The sequence below is a fragment of the Zophobas morio genome, unplaced genomic scaffold, assembly GCF_036711695.1.
Source record: "Zophobas morio isolate AGI-343-1 ecotype UQ-CSIRO unplaced genomic scaffold, CSIRO_AGI_Zmor_V1 ptg000024l, whole genome shotgun sequence".
Taxonomy (NCBI): domain Eukaryota; kingdom Metazoa; phylum Arthropoda; class Insecta; order Coleoptera; family Tenebrionidae; genus Zophobas; species Zophobas morio.
This window is the reverse complement of record NW_026972129.1, coordinates 2,161,505-2,183,849: the sequence shown is the minus strand read 5'-3', so window position 1 is coordinate 2,183,849 and position 22,345 is coordinate 2,161,505. Positions and strand designations below refer to the sequence as shown.

Here is a 22,345-nt window from a genome sequence, read left to right as displayed (position 1 = left end):
AAATTTGAAGGAAAAATTTTGTGAAATGTGTTAGCTACAAATCTGCTAGTGTATTGAACATATCTCATAAGTAATAGGAGCAGTTTGTTTCAAAGATTTATGGAGATTTTATTTAGCGATTTCAGAAACTACTTAGGTAGGTATATCATTCGGAACTGCATGCATCAATAACAATGACAACTGCCATTTATTAATATGTACCGATCAGAATCAGATCAGATCATCAATTACTGAGTCTGTTGGCAATACTTTTTAAACAAAAATGTGAATTTCTCCTGCGTTTATGTTGGTATAACGGAAGTAATTCGATGACGGAGATGTCACTCGTGACATGTGATAAAGTTAGGTTACGTCTTGGATACATTTTTCCAAGGTCCCTTTATAGTGATTAGGTTAGGGTATATTATGACCTTGAAGAGACATGTTGATGACGTAGAAAGTACCTCTTAGGCGGGTAATTTGAAATCTAGTTACTTTTTCCCATTACATTACAAGAACGATTTTGCCGAAACTGACATTGTATTTACAAAACCTTTGTAGCCAGGACGTAATCACAGTCAGGGTAGTTCACAACAAGATCTCAAAAACCCTAGTGAGGTACTTTCTACGTCACAAATGAGTGGTGGCTCCGCTTCCCCCTGTAACAGGTCTGTCTACAAACTCACTGTATGCACTAACCTAGTCACTATTAAGGAACCTTGACATTTTTCAAATTTAAAAATGTCAACAATTTGTCAATCTTGGCAGCAAACAACCGGAAATTATAGAAAACATCATGATACTAATTGCAACTAAAAACTCAGGATTCCCAACAGACTGCGTCATTTCTGATCACGCGGGATATGTATATGTATTAATATGTGATCAACGGTTCGTTTTTCAGTTAATTAACATATATGACAGGATGGAAAAGTAAAGACAGTGAATTTACTGACAGTACATTTGAAGATATATCGATATAGATACATTTATGTTATTCACTAAATTTTATTGAATTCTTAATTCAGCATTTTAGATATTAAATAACTGTGTCCATTCACTTAGGTACCTGATTAACGCGATACTGCAGCTTAACCCCCAACTAAGAATTTTACCACAGTTCTATCAGGTATTATAAGGTATCCGATAGTTACAAAAAACAAGTCATTCTAAAAATTGAGTGCATTGATAAACCACAATTATAGAGTTATAATATATTCCTCACAAAAGTTATTGCACCACCCTCAAAATTTGGTACATTTCCAATATACATAGAAGAAACATATCGGTCGAAATCACATAAATATTTCCATCATTTGGCATTGTTTTGCATACATTTAACCCTAAAATATATATGGTAGCTACGTGTAGTCCGGTTCATTAGAACTGAAGGTGGTGCTATTATTTTTATGGGAAGTGTATTTTGGATTGCACATCTTAGATTTGCAAAATTTTGAGATGGCGTCATCAATTTTTTGGGAGGGGATAAACAAATAAATTTTTGATTAACGATTTACGATGAATACGATAACCTTAAAATGCTTGCAAGATTCACAACATTCGATTTTGCAGTTCCAAAATTAGATTGCAAAATGTTATGCAGTTTTGATAGTTTTCCAAAAATCTGGTTGTCTAGGGTGAAAGCTCAACACGGATTCATGAGAACACAAGTACAGGAGTATCTTCTTTTATAAAATTTAAAAAATTACAATTGTACATTCAAGAGATAACGTCATCCCATTGGTGGTAAGGATGACAATCCAACTTTTGGTTAGCATTTTAACATTTACATATTATTCCTAATATTTATACATACAAAATTCGAAAACAATCTGTTCAATACTTTCGGGAAATTTTGCGCACTATTGTTCTATTCCAACAAAATTAAAGGATTAACGTAATGTAATAATTATTAAATAAGATTTTATTGATTAAATTTTATATCATATTAATATTTATCTAATCAACACATTTTTGAATTGTATTCAAATTAAAAATCCAAATTTTGTGTATAAACTACAAACTTTAAATCCAACATACAACCATTTTAAATTTCGGGGTTTGTCAAATGGGGTCAGTAAGTTTTTTGTTTTTGTTAAGTTTACGCCAGGTTTGCTCCACGGTGGCGATACTATGTGTTTTCTAGGGGCCATAGTTTTAAGAAAAATGAAAAACCATTCAAAAAATTACGCTTCGCAATTTAATCTAGCCACCGTTAACAAAAAGAAAAATAATATTCCAGATATGATACACTTTTTGGAAAGAGAAGAGCATGCGGAATTTTTCCGCAACTTTCTGCCTTAAAAACTTCTAAACTGTTAACATTTATTTTTGTAGACGTGAGTTGTTTTTCTTTACTTTCCGAGCGTAAGCTGAGGAAGTATGGCAATCGAGTCAATTGGGCGACTGGTTGCTCTTATATTTTCTCGATAAGTCATAACCCCTAGAGTACAAAAAATGGATCTCCCATTTGAGTCTGTCTGTCCGTCTACTGTCCGTGACAATTTTTGTTAGAAAGAAACAGAAACTCCTAGACAGATTATTGTCAAATTTTGTATGTGTAGAGTTCCCTCAAACATTTAAGGCGTTCATGGCTTCACACCAATTTGAGTCTCATTATATATAATTCAATAGGCCGTCACAGCCGGATGTCTTAAACTCGCTCACCGATACCTACCTGAAAAGACCTTTTCTGGTAAAAGCACAGGGCAGGACTGAGTTTTGCATTTACCGACAACTGCGCCTTTCGATTTTTTTATTTTAGGTAAAAACAAAGTAATTTTGTACTCGATCATTTTTTATTACAGCAAATTATTTTACAAATGTTAGCTTATAAAAAGCATTTAGGGATTTTTGTGGGAGAAAGGTTGGTAGAGAGAGAGGGAGATGGAGGATGAGGAGAGCGGGAGCGCTTGGGGTGGATAGCGTGGGTTTTGGAAGAATAAAGTTTGTTTTTGTTTTGTTGTGGTGTTTTAAATTACCAGAGGCAGTGATAACATATATATATATATATGTTTTCGGATCACCGGCAAAATTTTTTGCTACAATATTTCGAAAAGTATTTAAAAATAAATTATTTGTCACTATTTAGTGTAAGACAATAATTTTTAAAAATTTTATTTATCTATGTATTTTTTATTAAAAAAATTAAGCTCGATAAATCTGTTTCTATAATTTGTAAATAGATTTAGTTGTGTTATTACACTTCTTTTCAATTTTTGGAGCATATGCAACTGCATATCTCTGCATATATTAATAAAGTTACTGCATATTTGCATAAATTTCATGCATATTACATGATCATATTTCTCAAAATTTTGCTGCATACTTTTCGCTCTCTAGTCATGTATGATTTTTAATTAAACAGCAATATGAATGTACCCTCCGGATTTGAAAAAAAGGACGGTGACATTGTCAAAATTATTTGATTTATCAAAAAACTTAGTGGACCAGTTGTCTATGACTGTGATCGTACTTACTTATTAAAGATTTTGTTTTTTGCTTTCAGTATCTTAATAATAATTTTAAATGTGCAGAATAATGATTAAATAATTAAGGTACGGAAGAAACGTTAAAAACAAAACTACTCTTAGTCCGGTCCTTCGCGTCTCGGCCGTCCCTGGCACGTGGCATGGTTTACATTTATTAAGTTTTATGAAAGGTCGGCTATAAAGTACTTTAAACGTCAAAGCCATAAATGCCTTAAATGTCTGAGGGAACTCTACTAGCATTTCGCCGGCGGCTTCGCTCGCGTAGACGTTGTGTTAAAGTGCATTATTATCAAGTTTCAAATAAAAAATGTCTCGAAGAGCATTAATACAAAGTTTTAAGTCAAAATCCCCATAAAAATATTTTTCCTGATACAAACTTTGTCACCCCCTTCCCCCTTTCATCTTCTTAGGGGTGGAATCTCGAAAAACTCTGAAATGCGTGTTTCATTATTTGTGTTGAAGAGTATTAATACCAAGATCCACGTAAAAATTTACAACAGAAATATTTTTCCCATACAAACTTCGCCACCACTTTTCACCCTCTTAAGGGTTGCATCTGGGAAAATGCTTCAATCCGTGTGTCATTATTTGTGGTGAAAAGCATTAATACCATGTTTTAAAATAAACATCACCATTAAAATATTTTTCCCATACAAATTCAGGCACAATTTTTCTTACCCCCTTGGGTTGAATTTCGGAAAATACTGAAATATGTGTTTCATTATTTGTGTTGAAGAGTATTAATACCAAGATCCACGTAAAAATTTACAACAGAAATATTTTCCCATTCAAAACTTAGCCACCACATTTCACCACCTTTGGGATTGAATCTTGTAAAAGGTTTAAATACGAGCCCTAACAACTAAACATTCGGACAAACTAACCGGAGCGTTAAAAAACCACTCTTTATGAATTAATTTTTCATTTTTACTTTCAAATCACATTAAAATAGGAAGGTAAGATTTCAAATAATAATTTTTAATACAAATGTTAAATGTTTTACTTTACATACAATTTTAATTCAAATATCACTGTGGAGTTTTCAGAAAAATGAATACACTTTGGCAAGTAAATATTCGGACAAATAAATAAAAAATTTAATTTTCACTAAACAGGCGGTTTGATTTGTTTGATTGTTCATAAATGTCATTCTCGTCTTCCTGCTTTACTTAACTGTGTTGTAAGATTCATAGAAAAATATATATATTCTTTAACAAAATGGTTCGTGGACGTCCACTTGAAAAATCATTACGTGAACTTATTGTAAAGAAGTATTGCCAAGGTAAAAAAATTTGGAAAATTAGTGAAGAACTGAATTTAGCAAAGTCCACTGTAGCGGATGTAATCTCACATTATCGCGAAACTGGTGGACTAGACGTTAAAGGAAAAAGTTCAAGAAGACCGAAATTAGTTTCAGAAAAAAGTCAAAGGCAAAACTTTGTCAAAAGAATCGAAGAAACACGTTGCGGGACATAAGAGTACAATTGATTGATTCGTATGAAATAGGGCTAAAGCTATCACGAGAATGTTGTAGGAAATAGATTCACAGTTTTCACACATATTTTTTATAAGGTAATTTTGAAGTTTTTGGTTTACATTTTTTCCACCGTGCCGTTACAGGCCAAAGAAAAACCTTTAATAATGACAAATCAATAGAAAAATAGGTACAACTGGGGAAAGTCGAAGCTGACATGACCATGGAAGATTGGTCAAAGTCATTTTTAGTGACGAGTCAAATTTTGATGTGTGCGTGGAAGATTTGCGGAGAAGAGTGATAATAGCAAAAAGTGAAGCGTTCAATAAAGACTGTTTAAAACGAACTGTAAAGTTTCCTAAAGAAACAATGGTGTGGGGATACATGTCAGCTAAAGGGTTGGGAATTATGAATTGGTGGAAACGACTATTAACGCCATGAAATTCCAACAAATTTTAGAAAACAGTTCGTTGCCCTCTATTGAAACACACGATCATATTTTTCAACAGGACGGTGCATCATGTCATACTGCAAAAAGTTCTGAGAAATGGTTTGGGGATCATGATATGAGTCCTTTCATGGCCTGCTAACAGCCCTGACTTAAATGTCATTGAGACACTTTGGCACGACCATGGCCGACTAGTATAAAGATTATGGCCTGTCCAAGAGGTACCATACGTGTTGCCATCTATTAATAATTACACTTAATAATTTAGCAAAATTTTAATTTGATTTACATTATGAGACTTCAAAACGTGTAATGGACGTTTGTTTCGGTATGAATGCTTTTGTGCCTTTCAAAATGTGTTAATAATTCTTTTGTCGTTTTTGAATTATTAATAGATGGCAGCACGTATGGTACCCTTGGACAGGCCATAATCTTTATACTAGTCGGCCATGGGCACGACATAAAATCCGTTTTGCGTAACAAATCCAACGAACACTTTAAAGACAAAAACGACGAAGTTTGGGCAAGTTTTACTCCTGAATACTGCAGAAGTCTTGTAAGTACCATGCCTGCAAGGATACGCGCAGTAATCAAAGCAAAAGGAGATGTTACATCATACTAAGTAAAAAAAAATTACTCATGTCCGAATATTTAGTTGCCAAGTTTATTCGTTCTTATCAGGTTTTTGTTGTATTATCGTTTTGTCAAGTTAATATTATTACAATTTTTGTTGAGAATATTGCATTAAAGGTACCTGCTTATATATTATTGTAGTTTTTATTTTTTTAAAATACATTTTTCTTTCTTAAATTAGTTTTTTTTTGTATAGACGAATACGTGTCCGAACATTTAGTTGCTAGGGCATTTGCAATTTAACACCCTTTAAATTTAACAAGTTTTTACAAAATTGCCCCTATAGAGCTTATCAAAATATTTTTTTAATAGGGATTTGTCAGGAACTTTTTAATTATCAAGCTAAAAATAGTTAAAGTTTTATCCCAGTTAAAGTTACCCGCCTATGGATCCTCAGTCACCCATGGACACTAATAATAATTATTATAATTAATAAGTTATGGTCAAAAACAGTTACTAGGATATGTATTTTTCTAATCATGTCAACGTCACAAACACTTATTATTATAGAGAGAAATTGAAAATGCTGCTCCCTAATAGCATAACGAATTTCATTGGCCCAAATGTGGGTGTTTATTACACATTCCTTGGTGAATCCGGCTTCATCAACTGATGGTATAAGAGATACAAAATTGCTTGGTCGTTTATTTTTCTATTAACCCACTCACAAAAGCTTTGCCTACGTGATAAGTCTGTTGGTTTCAATAATTAAACTTTCTTTGAGTATCCTCCAAATACCACTCCTCGATAGTCTGTACATCACGTGTTTGTAAATACCTACGTAAACTTCATTTAATTAATAATAATTTTGACGTACTACTCTAAATGTTGCTAATGTTGTGTACTTCGTCTGCATCGTCTCCATAAATTCGGTAATCGATATCTGAATCAATGACCTTAGTCTCAACGTTATCTTCCTTTTCCGATTCTGATTTTTCGAAATCTTCTTATGGTATAACATTTTCATGCAAAAAGTCGTTCTCGCAAATAAGGCGATCGAGCTCTTCAGTGTCTTGTGGTTTGTTCAAATTGTAAATGTTCTTACTCATTTTTTACAGTTTTACAAAAAAAAAAAAACAATATAAACAAAAACTAAATAAGGCACAAATAAAATCGCAAAGTGGTCGATAACTAGCCGGCACTGAGCAGAATAAACTATCACATGGCTGGGCGCACTGCTGGTCTAATGGACCGAAAATATGTACTTGATCCGCCCATTCCACGGTTACGGACGGGACATTTCGTACGATTTTTATCAACTTTTTAATAAAATTGCTTTCGTTTTTGTTGTTAGATTTCATTATAAATTGGTGAGTTGTTGTATATTAAATGAAGGTTTTGAATTGTCAAGGTATCTTAAATTCAAACATTTAATTTTCCGAAATAAATGGCGAAACAATGTGGTTAGGGACGGGACATGAAATACAAGCAGTGACAAATTTTCGAAATATTTTTAATTATCTCTGCGACATATGTAAATTTTTAATAATGAAGTAATAGTTATTCAGTTGTGCCGAAGGAAATACACATTTTCCAGTACTCAAAGTAGGGGCAAGTGGTACGAGATGGGACGTAAAAAAACTTTTCTTCATAATTTTGGCAAATTTAGATTTTTTCAAATCATATATTGTTTTACTGTTAGGTAAACGGTGTCGGGTAATGTAATCAACCCCCAAAACTTAAAAAACAAATTTTTTAACGTAAAAAAAAAAGTTGTACCACTATGTACCATTTGTCTCATTATAAACCACCGGGTGGTATACAGTGGGAAACGACAGTGTATATACTGGGACTATTCAAACGCAACTCATTATGAACAAATCTACTCACACAAAAAGTTTATAAGAATAATATATATTTTTAGTAATGTACAAGGAACATATAAGTTACAAAAGGTTGTATTGACTAAGATCTAAATTGAACGAAAGTTGTAGGATCGACCTCTGCGTCGCACCGGACACAAATGGTTTGGGCAATTTTAGAATTATGTTTTCCTTGTCAACGAAGTCTTCGTCATCTTTGTCAGGAAAAACAAATTTAGAACCAAGTAATTTTTTTTTAAATCTTACTTCAAACTCCTCATTTCGTATTGCCTTTACTTGTCCAACGTAGTGCCGAACAGTCTTTTTTGTAACACATTTAACCAAAATGTAATCTTCTACCAAAACTTCATCTAAATTGTTATTGAAATCTTCTTCTTCTGTAAAACTCTCCATGTCTGTAGAATCATTCGCAAACTCCTATTCATTCACGTCTTCAGAATCTGAACTTTCCTCAAATACCTTCTTCTTTACCTTATTAGGTTGCAACTTCTTCGTTTGTTTTAATAATCTTATTCGATGTTCCTCTTCAATTTTCTTTTTAACTGGTGTATCAGTTAAAATTGTTGACTGCGCTTTCTTTCTGCCTTTTCTTGTATTCTTTCTAGTAACTTTCCCAACTTGTCGTTGGGCAGATGATGCTAGTATTTTAGGGGGTCTGTGTACAGTTGTAATACCTGTTTCATCACAATTGAAGATTTGTGTTGGTTGAAAATTAAATTTGCCTAACACTTCCCGTAAATTGGTAAAAAATTGCCCAACATTATGTTTATTGAAACTAGTCGCTCTACTGAAACTAGTCGCCTCTGGAGTACGAAGTGCAAGATCGGGATTTCGTTTTCGAAAACAGTGAGCCCATTCCACTCCAGCCATTTTATTTTTTTCCCATGATTGTGGCACATTTTTTCCATTTGCTATGGCAAATCTATAGGCCAATTCCCGAGTTGATTTGAGTGTCAAACCCTAGCACATTTGCGCAGCTTCAATCAAATATTGTCTTCCAAACTTTTATATTTCGTAATTTTCCTATGAAGAGCAGATTTATTAACTTCATACTGGTCTGCTGCTTGTCGTATAGTCATATTTCTTGAAATACCTCATGGACGGTTTTACGTATTTTCTCTCTGCTTTCTCGTAGACGCAATTGACTTTCGAGAAACCTTTTTGCCATACTTCTCCTTGGATATTTGGGCATATTGGACTCCTACCAACATTTTTTTTTTCAGAGTTATATATGATACAACGCTTAAGTTAAGTATAATTGTCCCACTATATACCAGACTGTCCCAGTAAATACCGTCATGCATAAATGAAAATCAGGTACGATTTTATTAAAGTGATAGGGCTCTTATGAATTGCAACCCATGCACTAGCTTAGATTCATGTTTTTGAAGTTATGGCGAAAAATTGCAAGAATTTCATGTATATTAAACAAAAATACGCCCATCAACATGTTTCTCGTAACCACACACAGAACAGTTCTTACCGAAATCAGTTGGTGTATCACAAAAATACTTTTAAATGGCAACCACTGCGTTATCACCCACGTTTACTAGGATGTTGTAGAACTGAATCTTAAAATTCTAGTTGCACTGCTTCGATTAAATTTTGTGTTATACAAGAAATCTCACTATGTACCGCGTCCCACTATGTACCACTTGCCCCTACTTAGGTTACGGACGGGACAAAAAAGTTGCGTAACAATTTTTTTTGCATTGACTATTTTTTTAGGAATAATTTGACAAACAAACGATTCTGAACGATGTGTACGTCCAATCAAGAGTTCAGACGTATTTAGTTAAAAAAATGCTGGCTCTGAATTTGTTTTATGTTGGAACTTGCTGCCACTTTTCTTACAGCATTTCTCTGTTCTCTTCAATAGTATTATTTGTAACATACAAAATATTCACATGAGGAACCCTACTTTCTGCACAGATAAAAAAAATTGGTCTAAAGAGTTTAGACAGTACTTCCCTCGCTGTCGGAAACGTGACGACTGCATGCCTATTATGTTTTTTTTTCGCAGTAGATTTCAAACCATTTAGTTTTGTAGGTCCCATTCATTAATTTTTTTGAGTCACCCGGTATATGCAAATCCAAAAAATATGAATGGAGTGATAAATCACAAGTACAGTCTCATCATATTTTGTACAGTTTAGATAGAATTTATTCGGCAAACTTTCGAGCTGACGTGATCAATTTTTTGGAGGGGATAAACAAATATGTTTTAACTGAACATTTATTATGCTCTTTATAACCTTAAAACATCTGCAACATTTCAAAACATTCGGGTTAGCAGATTCAAAATTAAATTGCAAAATGTTGTTTTATAATTTTGATTTTTTTTCCAAAAATCTGGACGTTTCGGGTAAAAACTCAATTCGAAGTCGTAAACTACATGTGTAGGACGATGTTATTTTATATCATTTAAAGCCCATTTACTATGTACAATTTTGAAGTGACGTCATCGCATTAGTGGTGGGAATGATTAGACAAATTTTGGTTAGCGTTTTACCATCTACATGATATTCCTAATATAAGTACAAAATTTCACAACAATCGGTCCAGTACTTTCAGAGATTATCTGTCTAATAAAAATCCGGGACGGTAGACAGGCGGACAGACGGACAGACAGACGGAAATGGGAGACCTATTTATTCGTCTTCTAGGCGTCATGAAAGATCGAGAAAACGTAAAAGTAGAGAGTCGGCCGACGGACTCGATTACAATACTTCCTTTGCTTACGCTCCGGAAGTAAAAATGAAGCCTTCGCAAAAAAAAACGATCGAACTTGAGCATTAGAGAACCTTCACGTGGTCCATGACCATTGAGCTTAATGGCATGCAACTGTCAGTGCTTGACTGGGGCTTTTAGGGGATCATGTCATTGGACCTTTCTTCATGGAATCTGGATTGAATGCAGAGAAGTACGACAATGCGCTAGCTCAGCAAGTACTTCCTGGGATTCGAAAGGTGCGGCATCTGCAGCAGGTCTTTTACATGCAATACCGAATCACCAGCCATACAGCTCTTACAAATGTTGCTTATTTGAACCAACATTTTCCCGCAACGTAGGATTGGAAAGTTCGCCGTATCTCTGCGATTTTTTTCTTTGGGGATTTCTCCACGACCATTTGTATTCGAACAATACCAGCTATGCAAACACAGACGCGTTGAAACAAGCAATCCAACAATATTGGCTTCAGATTTCACCTCAAATGCAGATCAACACGCATGGAGGTTTAGAAGATCGACTTACTTACTGCACAACAGCAGCTGAGTGCGGCCTTTTTGAGTAATTCTTGAAAATAGTGCAATACTTCTCCAGATTCGTACACTATTTCATTACCTCATTTATCAACAATTAATTGTTGTTAAGTTTTTTTGTTTGTCGTTATCTAAATGGTTTATTAAAAGCTTCTCTTCGAAACCGCCAGCTGTTGTTTTGATAGTAAACCTTATCATCACACGATAAAGAAAAGTAGGTTCTCGCTTTTTAATCTACGCAGTAGAACACAGCATTTTAATGAGATTTAGTAATAAAAAGTCCCTAAAATGGCAACGTAACTTCATAAAATATTTTGTGCAATTTGTGCATTTATTCCGTTTAAATTATCCTACAATAATCGTCACATTGGATAAAATAATTCAATTTGAGTTGTTCAGTGATTATTGAGTGAGGCAGCACGAGGTGTTGAGGAAGACGAGCTGCTCGAAGGTCTTCATCTCGAGATTTTTGGATACAGCCTGATTGTAGTCGGAGATGGCTCGTTTGACGGGGTCGCGCATTGTAGTGGAGGGATACAGGTGCTGCACTCAGCACCAATGAATGAACCAATTTATGCATTTATTCCGTTTAACGTTGGTCCTCTATTGTTTATTCTATTTATTAATGATCTTCTATTGCAACTGTCTTGCCCAGCTTTAGCTTATGCGCATGATGTAAAACTTTATCATGAGATTTCTTAAGTGGGAAATATGGACTTACTTCAATTAAATTTAAATAGGATTATTCAGTGGTGCGAAAGGTTCAAACTCAGTCTGAATGTGGATAAGTGTTGTACGGTTACTTATACGCGGTCTCTGACACCCCTTAATACTTCTTACTATATAGATGATTATTTGCTCGAGAAAAAGCATAGTATGAAAGATCTTGGAGTGTTGATTGATGCAAAACTCACTTTTCTTCCACACCTTGACAATGTGTGTAGTTCATCGCTTAAATCCTTGGGCTTTGTCATGCGTATCAGCAAATGCTTCTCAGATATCAGTTTGATCAAAAAACTTTATTATGCCTGTTTTGAGCAAAGTTGAATATGCCTGCCTTATATGCTGCCCCAGTTATGCATCGCATGCAATTGCCTTGCATAAAATTCATCGTCATTTTTTGAAGTTCTTGTCATTTAAGGTGAATGGTATTTACCCTGAGATCGGTATTGATCAACCTCAGCTATTACATCGACATGATATCGTCTCCTTGAGCTATAGGAAGGATCAAAGTTGCGCTAAATTCGTATACAATCTGTTGAATAATCAAATCGATTGAATTTTTATTTTCAAAAATTCCAATTTATGTTCCACGCATCTCTTCGAGATCTGACGTTTCATTTCGTCCCCCGGCTGCAAGATGCAAGAACCGACGTTCTGCGCAGAGCTCCCATCATCATGTGCAAGGAGGCTGATCGCATCTTTGACGACATTTTTGATTAATTTCTGCTTAATTTTTCTTTTTAATTTTTTTATTTTCCTTTGTTAACTGTACAATATACATACTTTCAGTTAATTTATATTGGTGAAATATTACCTTATTTATTTGTCGTATCATTGGTTATTCCGTTGGACAATAAAGGATATTATTATTATTATTATTATTATTAATATTAATATTAATTTGTCCTACAATAAATTATCGCACTGGATAAAATAACTCAGTTTGAGTTACTCAGTGATTTCTGAGTGAGAATCGAAAATTCACTTTGACATTTCGATTTTCCATGGCTAATCCAAAGACGCCATCGTTGAACTGAGACGGAACGTTTCGCGACAAATCGGACCGAGTACGAATTTCAAAATACGATTTTTAAAACCTTTTTACAGTGAATGAGCACGATGCAACGATTTGAAAAAAATGCTGGCCGATAAGAGAAGAGAAAAGAGCAGGAAAAGATTTCATTCAAACTTTTATGGCAAAATACAGGCTTTCTCTTCGAAAACCGGAAGCCACATCTGCAGCCAGATTAGCTACATTCAATAAAAATAATGTTGCAGCATTTTATAACCTCTACAAAGAAATTATGATTAACAAAAGGTTTGAGCACCACCAAATATAAGTATAACGTTGACGAAACAGGCTGCTCAACTGTGCCTACAAAAACACCTAATGTACTCAATCCAAGTGGAAAGCGGCGAGTTATCAAAGTGTCTTCAGCTGAAAGGGGTGTGAACGTGAGTCAAGCCTGCTGCTTTAGTACTGTCGGTAGTTATGTACTACCATATTTCATCTTTCCGCTTATTCGTATGCAAGCACATTTTTTGAATAATGCGCCAACTGGGCCAGGAGCTGCTTGTAATCAGTCAGGATGGATATCCTTTTACTTATGGATAACCATTCATCGCACGTGACATTACAAGTACTTAATCTATGTCGAGACAATCACATTACAATTTTGGGATTTTCTCCACATACCAGCTACCGTCTGCAACTGCTTGAAGTTGCTTTCTATGGTCCTTTCAAAACTGCTTACATTCGAGCTTTTTATGATTTTCTAATGCAACGTCCAGGGCAAACTATTGGAATTAACACACGATAACAGACACATCTAATCGACATGCTGATAATACAGAAATCAGTGGACAAGGTAAATCAACTAAGAATATGAGCAACAGTAATGCAGGAAAAGTAGGCTCTCGCTTTTTAATCTACGCAGTAGAACACAGCATTTTAATGAGATTTAGCACGGCGCAAGTCCTGTAGCTGGTCCTTCTCGGATAGAAGAGCAAAGACTCAAAAAACAACTGCTTGGTTTACTCTCCTTACCAACTGCTGCTCCTAAAATTAGAAAGCAAAGAGCCAAATTACCATATTTGCATATTTCGAGTACTCCGGTGAAAGACGCTTTGGAGAAAAAAAAAGCAGAGAAACGAGCAAAAGAAGAGAGAAAAGAAGAGAACAAAATTAAAAAAGCTAGATTGCAGATGCAAAAAGGAAAGACGAAAGCAATAAAACAAAAGAATAAGGAAACTAACGATGAAAAAAAGAAAGGTGTTAGATTTCTTCATTTTGATTCTTTTTCAGATGATGACGACTCGGAACAAGACGAGCTGTGCGTCATATGCAATGAATATGGAAAAACAGAAACCTGGTATGCTTGTTCCATATGCCGCAAGTGGGTTCGTGCTGAATGTAGCGGACTAGCACTGGCGGACTCGAAACAGAAAGCCTACGTTTGCTATTTTTGCAGTTAATATCCTGAATAAAGCTTAATATGGAGTTACTTGTTTTTCCTCATCTTATACCCCTAGTACCCGTACTGGAGGGTAAGAGGACGAAAATGTCAACTGTTAAAAAAAACTCATATTTTGGAACTTTTTAACATTACACATCAGTGGAAAAATTAGGAGTGAAAAGTAAAACTGTTGCGATGCTTCAGGTAAATTTTGATTGCACTTTGTTAAATATCTTGAAGAAAAAAAAATATATGTAAATCCTTACCTTCGTCAACTTATCTACCTTTCCCCTACGTTGCACAAAGGTCTTATAAAATTGTTATAAAATTTTGCATTAAATTTAAGAATTTATAAAATTCTATATTTGTCAAGTCAATTATAAAATCTGACACAATTTCGAAAATGCGTATCGTCTTTTGACATGTGACTGTCGGTTCAAAACACTCAAAAAAGTACATTTATTCAATTTCGTTGTGAAACTTAGGTTATTTCAAAATTGTTGACAGTTGTCAAAAGTCAATTTTTTCATTATACTGTCACTTCATTTCATAACTAACTCAATTACGTAATGATAATTTATTTCATAACTTGTTTAATTGATATGAAATAACTTTCCGGAGGTTCTCCGGGGAAGTTAAAAAGTCAAAAGCAATACGTCTTTATGGTTTATTATTTAAATTAAATACGAGATTAGTGCAAGTACAATTCTTAAAAACAATTTGGCCGGACTTTTTTGGTGCTTTCAAAATAGGCCAACATTACCTTTTCATGGCTCAGCCATGAAATAGCGCTGGACAAAATAGCGTGCGACAAAAAAACTGCGACAAAATAGCGCTGAGTATAAATACAGCAAGACAAAATAGCACATAACGAAAACGCGCACTTAGAAAATAGCGCTGCGACAAATAAGCGCACGACAAAATAATGTGTGACAAAAAATACGACTTTTATATTTTATCAAATAGTTTATAAAAAATCTATATTAATAAAAATGAATCGCCGAAATGTATGTACGCCCATAACTTGAGAACGGCCGCACCGAATCGGACGATTTTTTTTTTTGCGTGTTCCTTATCGTCAGGAGAAGGTTTAAATGTAAGAATATTCATGAAAAATGAGACCGGTTAAAGATAAAAAAATTTTAAAAATTTTGCACGGGAATCGCCATTTCGAATCAATTTAAATAGTTGGCCATTCCTGACGGATCTGTCGCCTGACTGACGTGTCACACAAAACTATTTCTTCCGTGCGATTGTGAAAAGTATTATTGCATTTCAAGTCGTTGTTTGTTTTTTCGTAACAAAAAACGTCGTTTATTTCAAGAAAAGTGTTGGTTAAAGTGAATTCAGTTACGCATTGCGAAAGTTTCTTATTAATTTTGATCTGCCATTCTATTTACCTATGTTCACTTTGTTGGTTTCGACAAAACCTCAAACTTTACCGTTATTCGAGGATTTGATTTGAAGTTTTCAGTATTTTAAAATTCTCAAGACAAAATTTACAGATTTGATTGAAAATGTGAAAATAATTCTGTGTCGTTTATTGAAGTTCATTACAATGCCGAGAAGACGACAAGCTGACATAGGTCCACGAAGTCAATCAAATGTGCGACGAACTACCTCAGGTGCAAATCGCAATGATTTATTTCATGGGTAATTCGGATACGGAAGTTGATCAGCGTTGCGCTCATAATCAACATAATCAAACATTGAAGCGAGACATTGGGTGGTATGAATAAAAGTGAGTAGATACTCATATTCGAAGTACAAAGTACCTACTTCATTATTACTCCTATATACCTGAGCATCTACTCTATGTACTGAGTACCTACTTGGAAACATTGTATCTCCCCGGACATTGAACATCTACGCGTTTTGTGAGCATTTAATCTTAAAATGAGCATCGCCGTGGCAAATAACTGAGCTGTCTGTAAAGCAGCTTAGAAAATGAGTAAGATCGTTGTAAGAGTGAATTTTGACTAAACATGGCAACTTTCATGAACGTGGAACGTCGTCAAAAGGTGCATTCAGTTTGAAAAACACATTAGGAGCGGGAATATCGAAAACTTTTCAGGTAATTAACTTTTATTTATTGTGCAGTGCGTTCTTTCTACAACTGGCCATAGAGATTCACATCTCAAGGTGTCTACCCCATACTAACTTATATTTTGGTGACTCGATTTTTGTTTTAATGGTTGAAGACTGGCACTGTTTTCCGTTTTTGTTGTATCGAGATGCTACTTGAGCATCAACTGTTACCTACTGAAGTATTAGCATCATCTAGAAAAACTAGAAATATTTTGATTTGATATTCGAGTAGATACTTCGTATTTCGAGTATGAGCATCCACTGAGTTTTATTTATATCAACCATTGTCAAAAAATTGATCGAACGTTGTTTCGACAGAACTTCCTTCCCACCAAAAGTATAATGAAACATATTCAGCATTTTCGAGTTGAGTCTTTTCTTCACACAATTTTGTGATGACCTAATCAACATTTACGATCAACACGTATACCATCTTGGATTGGTGCAGTGTAATACTAAAAATAACTGTACTGTATTCCCAAAATTATCTGCGAAAATCGAGTGAGCCATTCGATCAAGTTTTTTGGGGGAATAAATAAATATTCTTTTTCCACTAGTAGCATTACAATGGCTAATTGTCGACTCGTCTAGAGGTCTGTAATTTGGAAAATTGTGAACCTTGGTCAATAATGTAAACGTGAAGTTGGCCACCTAATGTGACAACTGTCCACAACTGTCAGAAAAACTGAGACATAACCTGAAAACGATCATTTTGGAAAATTTGCTTTTAAATTATGCCCTGGAATGATTTCCAAACCCTGAATTGATTATAAATTGAGGATAAATTGGTGAAACAAAGTTGATGAAGTTGATGGGAGTGAAAATGAAGTTTACGGGACTGAAACTGAATCATGGTTCCGATTTGGTTTGACTTGATTTGCCGTAGATGAGCTTTGGACGATTTCGGCGATTTTTTTTTTTATTGAAGATCGACCCGTCGTTGTATCCTTCTGCTATGCTGGAGGATTTCCATTCCCCGTGTCGCTTTAACGATAAAAGGTCCATACCTTTTTCAGCCAAATTTGTCGCGGTCGCGTAAGTACGACGGAATGAGGAGGGGTACATGATGGTTCACTTTACAACATTTTTCACACAAAAATTTATTAAAAACGGGAAATATGGAGGAAATTAAAACAAAAGTTCTGGACCATTTCTGGATTGTCAAAAAATAATAAAATTCCAAAGCTTACTAAAATGACGTGAGTACACGTTTTTATTGATGCACTTCAGAAAAAACATTTTGAAAATTCGCAAACCTCAAATGGGCTACTAGTGGAAAAAATAGTATATTAACCACGTTTGTGAAGCCAATTCTAGACCTCGCGCTTTAGAGCCCTCGACGCTGCGCGTCTCAGGTTCTAATTTGCGCTCGGTCTAGAATGTCTGTCTTCACAACCTTAGTTAATAATATACTATTACAATTTACCATGCTTACAATGACTTTAAAACGTCTGCAAGATCTCAAAATATTCATTTCTGCAACTCTTGAGTTATTCTCTAAAATAAATTGACTGATCCATACATTTTTTTGAGTCACTGTAAAAGCAAATCTAAAAAATATTAATGCAATGATAAATTACGAAAATATACTGATGATATTTTGCACATTTTGGATAGGATTTATTCGGCAAAATCTTGGGATGACGTCATCCGATTTTTGAGCTTGATAAACAGATATATTTTGATTAAAAATCTATCATGTCAAACAGTAACTTCCAAACGTCTGCAATATTTCAAAATTCAGTTTTGCAATTCTTGATTCAATCAATAAAATAAATTGACTCAATGATTAATTTTTTTGAGACACTCCCTATAAGCAAAACTAAAAAATTGGTCTAAAGAGTTTAGACAGTACTTCCCTCGCTGTCGGAAACGTGACGACTGCATGTCTATTGTTTTTTTTCGCAGTAGATTTAATTTTTTTTTTGAGTCACCCGGTATATGCAAATTCTAAAAATATGAATGGAATGATAAATTACAAGTACAGACTCATCATATTTTGTATATCCTAGATAGGATTTATTCGGCAAACTTTTGAGCTGACGTCATCAGTTTTTTGTAGAAGATAACCAAATATATTTTGACTAAAAATAGTAATAAACCCATTCATTAATTTTTTTGGGTCACCCTGTATATGCAAATCCAAAAACTATGAATGGAATGATAAATCACAAGAAAAGACTCATCATATTTTGTACATTTTAGATAGGATTTATTTAGCAAAATTTTGTGGTGACGTCATAAATTTTTTAGGGGGGATGAGCAAATACATTTTGATCAAAAACTTACCATGCTTATGATAACTTTAAAACACCTTCAAGATTTCAAAGCATTCGGTTTTGTAGTTCCTGAGTAAATCAATAAAATAAATTTACGCATTCATTAATTTTTTTGAGACACCCTGTATATGCAAATCCAAAAAATATGAATGGAGTGATAAATTACAAGTACAGACTCATCATATTTTGTACAGTTTAGATAGTATTTATTCGGCAAACTTTCGAGCTGACGTCATCAATTTTTTGGAGGGGATAAGCAAAAATATTTTGACTAAACATTTATTATGCTCTTTATAACCTCAAAACATCTGCAAGATTTCAAAGCATTCGGTTTTGTAGTTCCTGATTAACTCGATAAAATAAATTCACGCATTTATTAATTTTTTTGAGTCACCCTGTATATGGAAATCGAAAAAATTTGATTGGAATGATAAATGACAAGAAAAGACTCACCATATTTTGTACATTTTAGATAGGATTTATTCGGCAAAATTTTGTGGTGACGTCATAAATTTTTTAGGGGGGATGAGCAAATACATTTTGATCAAAAACTTACCATGCTTATGATAACTTTAAAACACCTTCAAGATTTCAAAGCATTCGGTTTTGTAGTTCCTGAGTAAATCAGTAAAATAAATTTACGCATTCATTAATTTTTTTGAGTCACCCTGTATACGCAAATCCAAAAAATATGAATGGAGTGATATAGCACAAGCACACTCATCATATTTTGTACATTTTACATAGGATTTATTTTGCAAACTTTTGAGCTGACGTCATCAAGTTTTTGGAGGGGATATCCAAATATATTTTGAGTAAAGATTTATGATGCTCTTTAGCCTTAAAACATCTGCAACATTTCAAAACATTGGGATTAGCAGATTCAAAATTAAATTGCAAAATGTTGTTTTATAATTTTGATTTTTTTTCCAAAAATCTGGACGTTTCGGGTAAAAACTCAATTCGGAGTCGTAAAATACATGTTTAGGACTATATTATTTTATACAATTTAAAACCCATTTACTATGTACAATTTTGAAGTGACGTCATCACATTAGTGGTGGGGATGATTAGACAAATTTTGGTTAGCGTTTTACCATCTACATGATATTCGTAATATAACTACAAAATTTCACAACAATCGGTCCAGTACTTTCGGAGATTTTCTGTCTAATAAAAATCCGGGACGGCAGACAGACGGACAGACGGACAGACAGACGGAAATGGGAGACCTATTTCTTCGTCTTCTAGGGGTCATGAAAGATCGAGGAAACGTAAAAGTAGAGAGTCGGCCGACGGACTCGATTACAATACTTCCTTTGCTTATGCTCGGGAACTAAAAATATGAATGGAATGCTAAATCACAAGTATAGTCTCATCCTATTTTGGACATTTTAGATAGGATTCATTTGGCAAAATTTTGGGCTGACTTCATCAATTTTTTGGAGGGGATAAGTAAATATATTTTGAATAAAAATTTATTATGCTTATCATATGTTTAAAACATCTGCAAGTTTTCAAAGCATTCGGTTTTGCAGATGCAAAATTAAATTGTAGGTGAAACGAAGTTCACCGGGTCAGCTAGTAAATAAATAAAAATACACACACTGAAATACCGCATATATGTATGCATTTAAGAAGGAACAATAATAACACAACAACTTAATAAACACAGTTCAACCTGAAATCCGCATTGTTTTTGTATCGTTCGGTCAGATGAAACTGCTGTATTTTCGCCACAAATTCTGGCTTAGATGGAATGAGCACGCAACAATCTCAGTTCCTGCGCCGAATGTTGTTTTGATTGCGTTGATAGTCGCAATTTCGAAATCGACAATAATTCTTGTTAGGTGTCATACGGTGTTTGATACTCGCTTGCGAAATGCTTTTGTATTTTGGAAAAATAAAATCGCAAAATAACTTGCATTCTCAAATGCAAAAGAATCATTTCACATTCTAGAATCAAAAATAACTATTTGCAAATTATATTTTTTTATGATAACCCCTATTAGTTAAAATAAAGATATGTGTGGATTGTTAAAGTACAGGTAAAGAAGCATATTATGTGTTTGTTTCAAGTGAGTTTTTCCATAACAAAATTTTGACACTTTAGCAACTTGGTGCAGTGTAATACTAAAAATAACAGTATTGTAAGTATTCCTAAAATTTTCAGACGTCAATGTCATTCAGTCGTCAAATAGTGTAAAGCAATCTTTAGGTGTTTCTAACCTAAATATTTGACATTTTTAACTTTTATTACACTTGACTCTCACATGAAGGTGTAACGAAGTGAATCAGAAGTAACACATTTATTGTGGTAATTTTAAAAGAAGTAGAATTAATTCTCTTGAGTACACTGCATATTTATAGATTATTTTTTTCAAAATCTAAATAACGGATTTGCCTTTAAAATTTGAGGTCTGTTTACAGTTCCACGTGCATTCGCTTGTGAAACTGAAAATAAAATCAATCAACCTAAGATGGCAAATCAAAAAACTGTAAATAAGTTATTTGATACTATCACACAAAATTATAACAGTTTATTAAGTAAATTACATAAATAAATATAACAATAAAACAATTAATGTTTTGTCATGGCCCCATTAGCTTCTACAGCCTTAGCCAATCGTCTGGGCATCGAAAGGCATAGATTGCTATTAAAAATTTAACGTTGGCGCCGCAGTTTTTTTTACCAACAGACCACACATATTCTCAACAGGATTGAGGTTTGGGCTGCGATTTTACATCATGAACCACGAACCACGCTGCTACTCTATGAGCAGTATGAACTCGGCAGTTATCTTGTTGAAATATAAATTCATCATTTGGGAAGACACTTCTAAGCGATAGCAGCATGGCATTTTTGGAGAATCTGGATGCAGAAGTCGCTATTTAATCGCTCTTCTCTATGGAGCTTGACGCCGGCACTGCTGACAGAAATCCATGCCTAGATATTTACCGAAAACCGTATGTTTTACTCATTGGTAGCCACGTATCGCTCATTGTGGCGGTTATTTCGAGGCCTATAGACTTTTATGCAACTGTCGCGAGACAACTGAAAAACTTTTTCGTCTGAAAAGACAACTCTGCTCCAAAAAGCTTCGTCTCCAGTTAAATGTTTCAGTGCAAATCCTACCCTTGCTTTCCGATGCCGAAGCATAAGAAGCATTTTTTTGGCAGCAACATGATTCCGCAATCCATTTTGCTTCAGACGAAGTTGCGCGTTTCTGACCCTGGCAGGAAAGTGGGTAAACCTTTACAGCTTCAACAGCTGTGGTAAAGGGTCTGTTTCCCACCAAGTTCACTAAGATTTCATCTTCTTCAAGTGCTGAGGTACGACATGTTTCTAAACCTCGTTGTCTGTCAATTGTAATTGTCCTTCTCATTTTTTTTTATAATGGAGTGAATGGTACTTCTTGGTATTCCCAATACTTCGGATAGTTGACTGTATGTCATAGCAGTTCGATTGAAATAAATAGCTTTAATTTTGTTCGCTTCTGGTACCGCTGGCATGTTGGCATGCGCATCAAATTTGAATTTTGAAAATTTGACATTACAGTTGTCCAAAATAATGACAATAAAGCATAGACTACATTAAAATTTTTGACATGACAGAAAAATAATGTTTGAAATTTTTTGTCAGAAAAAAATAGTATTGCTAATTTTTAATACTAATAATACTAATAAG

General features: G+C 34.3%; 1 protein-coding gene across 1 annotated transcript in view; it reads right to left on the bottom strand.

The window, feature by feature from the left end:
* LOC135135493 (tryptophan 5-hydroxylase 1) overlaps positions 1 to 22,345 on the bottom strand; it is a 77,330-nt gene that overhangs the window by 28,032 nt on the left and 26,953 nt on the right. The gene's annotated exons all lie outside the window — the stretch shown is intronic.